Genomic DNA, 5656 nt, shown 5'->3' on the forward strand with positions numbered 1-5656 from the left:
GCCCAGCTGAAAGTGGAGGGAGATGGAGATGTGGGACTGATTTGGGGCTTGAATGAAGTGCGAGTTGATAAGGGGAGGCGATGAAAGCTTGAGGCAAGGCAAGCTTGCGAGAGACTGACGAGAGAAAGAAGGAGCAAAGTTGGTTTAAAACGAGCCAGGACCTCGTAGAAGGAGGGCGAGACGCACTTGTCGGGATTCAAGCGACTGTCTATAAGTCGTTGAGAGCCAGCGGCTGCGTCTTATGCTACCTAGCCACGGTAGAATGCGGAAGTGACTCGGGCTTACCTGGTATTTGTAGCTGTCCGTGACGTCAGTAAGCGGTAACGATTCTGGACGCGACTGGCTGACAATTCTCAGCTAGCTATATTTTCTTCCATATGCAACACTGACACCTTTCTCCTGTCCCTCACACGTACCGGCTTACTTCCACTCCCAGTACATTTCCCGACATTCAGTGTTCTCACTCCTTACCTTGACCTTCATTTTTGCGCTTAATTTTTCTCATTCCCACGAAGCCCTTTGGCTTCACCTCTAGGGGGCGCTCCAGCATTGGGACTGCTTGGATGAATTCCTCCATGAAATTGCATCAGAAAAAAAAGTGTTAAAAGAAAATGTGGTTTGGAAGAAAAACCTGCCAGGCATTTCGAGCAACCCCGACCCCTACTGTAGTAGATGGCACATCGTGCATTTCCTAGCAGGAACATTGTACTGTACGCCTAGTAAACGAGTGACAGCAAAATGACTCTGCGGTCCTAAAAAATAAATGAATATATTATTATTATTATTATTATTATTATTATTATTATTATTATTATTATTATTATTATTATTATTTAACCTCAGATCAAGGCTCCCGCCTTAATTATTACTTGACCAAGCACCACTTCACTATGGGAAGTTTCCCTTGTATATGAAGTTGATTCTTTGTGCTTTGAAAAACTTTCTAATAAGTACGTATAAGATAGAAAAAAGAAAAAAAAAAACTTTAATATGTCACAGGCCACCTAGCCAGACACTATCAGGTTAAGAAAAGTGGACTCTTCCTGTGCTTTTGCATGCGGCGAGAATACTTTTCCATTCAGGAGCCACTGTTTTTTTACGGATCTCTTAACATCCCTTCATGGTTTTGTAATGTATGGAGCCCGTTAATTTATGTGAATCAATGAAGGGTTCTTTCTGGAACCTTCACGTGGATGGGTCTTTGCAGAACAACTAAAATAAGGTGCCCCGGTGGCATCGGTCTGATGAACCCCCCTCCACCCCCACCTTCATATGTAAGAGTGTACAAGTGCAATATTTCCAAACTTGTCAAAACCGAGACAAAAGATTAAAAAGTGAAACGCTACTTGTTATGAATCCAAGACCAGGCACTGAAGTCACGTACGAAAACGAATAAGGAGGAGATGTCGAGTTTGGCCAACGTTAAACCGTTTCAGAAAGTAAGTCTGTGGGCTGTTTAGGGATCCACGGGAGCAACCCCTTCAACCCATGAGTTTTAGGGTTTTACCCCGGGCACCCCCTGCCCATCAATTTTGGGGGGTCGTAGGGGAAATGGGGGTGGAGGCTAAAAGGGTGACCGAAAAATTTGGGGCCCCGGGCTCCCCAAAAAAAATTAAAAGGCGTGGGGTGCCCGAGAGAAGGGGGCATTTTAAAGAATTCCGGCCCTTTTTTTTTTCGATGCCGGGCCCTTTTTTGGTCTAAAAAAAACCCCGCCCACCGGGGTTCCAGAAAAGGCCCTTATTTTTTTGGGAATAAAGGAAAAGCAGGGGGGGTCAAAGGGCCAACCCCCCGAGAAAAGGCTCCGGGAAAAAAAGGGAAGTCGGTTTTTAACGGGCCGTTAAAAGGGGGACCATTAAAAATTTCGGTTTTTTTTTATTTTATTGGTTTTAAAACAAAAGAAACATTTTTTCCCTTTTGGAAAAAAAAAAAATGTTTTTAAAAAATCTCGGGAAAAAAAAATTTTTAAATTATGGGGCTTTTTTTTTTTTTTTGTTTTCTTTTTTTTTTTTTTTTTTTAAAAAAAAATTTTAAAAATTTTTAAAAACATTTTGGGAAATTTGGGAAAAACATTTTTGAAAAAATTGTTGAAATTATTTTAATACAATCATTTCTAAAATTTTTAGGGAAAGCGCAAAAAAAGGAATTGAAAAATTTTAAAATTTCTTTCCCCGCGGGATGGTTTTCCCGGGAGGCAGGGGCGATAGACGGGGCTCACGGGGGCCGGGGGTCTCACGACCCCAGGAGATCCGGGGCCCGGGGTCCCAAACCCTTTTACGGTGATCAGTGAGCGCTGGGAAAGCCCGGCCGCCTGGGTGCTCTTCGTCCTTCGGGTTTTGGGGGACCTTTTCCCCCCCCTCGAAAAGGGGCGCCGCCCCAAAAGGAAAGGAGGCGAAAAACGCGTGGCGCGACGGACCCCCAGCCAAACCAAAACCGTGGCACGCCGGCCCCCGCCAGGGGGCCCCGGGGGGGGGATCCGGGGCCGGGGCGTGGGGTCCCCGGTCCCAAATTTTACCGGGGGAAAAACCCATTCCCGGCGGGCCAATATCGGGGCCATGGCCGGGCAGAATTGGTAACCAAGAGAAGCGGGGTTGGGGGCGGGGGGAAAAGGGCCGGTGCCGGTTGCCAAGGGGGGGGGGGGCCCCGGAAATGTCAGGGCTTAGGGCAAGTTTCGGGTTGATGGAATGCCCCGGGGTGGGGTGTTTTTTTGGGGGGTTTAAAGAGAGGTGGGGAGGTAAAACATTTAAAACAAAACCCGGGGGGAAAGGGGGGGGAAGGGGATGGGTGATTTAAAGGGAGGGGCCCCCCTGAAAAGGGGGGATGGGTGGGGAGATTTTGGGGCGAAGAAAGGGAAAATTGAAAGGGGGGGGGGAGGGGGGGGGCAAGGGAATTTGGGGATTGGGGAAAGAAAAAAGTTGGGAAAACAGCCGGCCTCAGAGGGGGGAAAAATGCCTTTTGGGACCGTTTTGTGTTGGGCCGCCCGGGGTTAGTCCCCCACGGGGAAGGGAATCTCTTAAACCGATTTACTTCCGGCCCAAAGCTCCCCCTTTCCCTGACAATTCTCATTAGTTTTTTTCCTACCACCTTTAAAATTTCTTTCCCTCACCCCCGTTCTTTCCCCCCCGCCCCCCATTGGGGGTTTCCCCTCCCTTTTTTTACAAAATTTTTTTAGAAACCCCCCTTTTTTCCCGGGGGGCCCCGCCCGGGGTTAAAAGATTTTCATGAAAATTTCCCCTAGAAAAAGGGAAATGTGGTTTAAAAAAAATGGGTTTAAAAATAAAATTTTAATTTTTTAAAAAATTTCCAAGGAATTTACTACCCCCAAACCCCAAAGATTTCCCTTAAAAAATTTTTTTTTAATTTTTTATTATTATTTAAAAAAATTTAACCCCCCAGACAATGGTTTTTTGGGGGGGGCCCTTTTGGGGTTTTTTTATGGGATTCTTTTTTCGAAAACTTTTTAGGATTTAAATAAAAAAATTAAATAGTACATTTCCCGACATTCAGTGTTCTCACTCCTTACCTTGACCTTCACTTTTGCGCTTAATTTTTCTCATTCCCACGAAGCCCTTTGGCTTCACCTCTAGGGGGCGCTCCAGCATTGGGACTGCTTGGATGAATTCCTCCATGAAATTGCATCAGAAAAAAAAAAGTGTTAAAAGAAAATGTGGTTTGGAAGAAAAACCTGCCAGGCATTTCGAGCAACCCCGACCCCTACTGTAGTAGATGGCACATCGTGCGCATTTCCTAGCAGGAACATTGTACTGTACGCCTAGTAAACGAGTGACAGCAAAATGACTCTGCGGTCCTAAAAAATAAATGAATATATTATTATTATTATTATTATTATTATTATTATTATTATTATTATTATTATTATTATTATTATAACCTCAGATCAAGGCTCCCGCCTTAATTATTACTTGACCAAGCACCACTTCACTATGGGAAGTTTCCCTTGTATATGAAGTTGATTCTTTGTGCTTTGAAAAACTTTCTAATAAGTACGTATAAGATAGAAAAAAGAAAAAAAAAAACTTTAATATGTCACAGGCCACCTAGCCAGACACTATCAGGTTAAGAAAAAGTGGACTCTTCCTGTGCTTTTGCATGCGGCGAGAATACTTTTCCATTCAGGAGCCACTGTTTTTTTACGGATCTCTTAACATCCCTTCATGGTTTTGTAATGTATGGAGCCCGTTAATTTATGTGAATCAATGAAGGGTTCTTTCTGGAACCTTCACATGGATGGGTCTTTGCAGAACAACTAAAATAAGGTGCCCCGGTGGCATCGGTCTGATGAACCCCCCTCCACCCCCACCTTCATATGTAAGAGTGTACAAGTGCAATATTTCCAAACTTGTCAAAACCGAGACAAAAGATTAAAAAGTGAAACGCTACTTGTTATGAATCCAAGACCAGGCACTGAAGTCACGTACGAAAACGAATAAGGAGGAGATGTCGAGTTTGGCCAACGTTAAACCGTTTCAGAAAGTAAGTCTGTGGGCTGTTTAGGGATCCACGGAGCAACCCCTTCGTCAGGTTGTGAAAGCAGAGACTGAAGGTTCTCAGAGTGATCGGTGGTCTTAGATTCCAATATCAAGCCCCTCTTACTCTTCCTAGAGAAATGAGAACAGCACGTCGTTCATGAACAGTTCGATTCCATTTTAGATGCCCAGACCCTTGTCTTCACAGGGTACAAAGAAACGCAAACATTTGAAGAGAAGTTAAATCAAAGATTGACAAGTTCAGCGCACATCGCCACATCAAGATAAGGCGCCGCGGGCTCAGTTTTCAAGTGAGATCACAGTGACGTCCCGTTTCTGGAGGATTTGACCGCAGGGCACCTCCACTGCCTCTGTACTCTCAGTGGGATTTAGTGTTCAGTCGGTAGAGAATGGCGGTGGAGAGAGACATAAAGGAATGACCGATTAAAGAATTCGCTGCTAACCTGGGCTCCCAAAAGCGATTAAGCAGACGTGTCCTGCCTGCCCTTTGAGATGCCACGGGCTGCACGCTATTTAAACCGAAGTTGCCAGAGCGTTTCTTCAGAGCGATGCCATAGGGGGACCATTTTTGGCTCTAAAAAGAACCACGCGCACGGAGGTTCCAGAAAGAGCCCGTTATTTCTGGAGATACGCGACAGGCTCCACACAGAAAGTAACCGTGGACAGATCTGTCAAAGGCCAACGGCTCCCGATTTGAAAAGGACTCTCGCTGCACACAATGCCACGGGCAAAGTCCAGGTTTTCTTCAACTGTCAGTGTCCTGCTAGGTGGACCACCATATATTAAACATTTCGTGCTCTTTTCTTATTATTATTAAGGTGTTTATCAAAGCACAAAGAAACACGTTGATATGCAGAGCATCCTCCCCAGAAAAAAAAAAAAGAAGGTGTTTAGTCAAGAGATGGCTCTGTGAGGAACCACACAACCCAACAATACGTAATAATTAAGTGGGGCTTTGTTGGGTTTTTCTTTCTTTTGTTCTTCTTCTTTATCTTTTTCTATTTTTTAAAAAAGAAGAACACTTGAGGAGAAGGTGTTGTAAAATATTCATTTATTGACAATTCTGAGGAATACATGTTGAAAAACGTAAATTGATTGACAATTCATTTCGAATAAACAATCATTTCTATGGAGTTTCAAGGCGCAAATGT

The sequence above is a fragment of the Polypterus senegalus genome, chromosome 9, assembly GCF_016835505.1.
Source record: "Polypterus senegalus isolate Bchr_013 chromosome 9, ASM1683550v1, whole genome shotgun sequence".
Lineage (NCBI taxonomy): Eukaryota > Metazoa > Chordata > Cladistia > Polypteriformes > Polypteridae > Polypterus > Polypterus senegalus.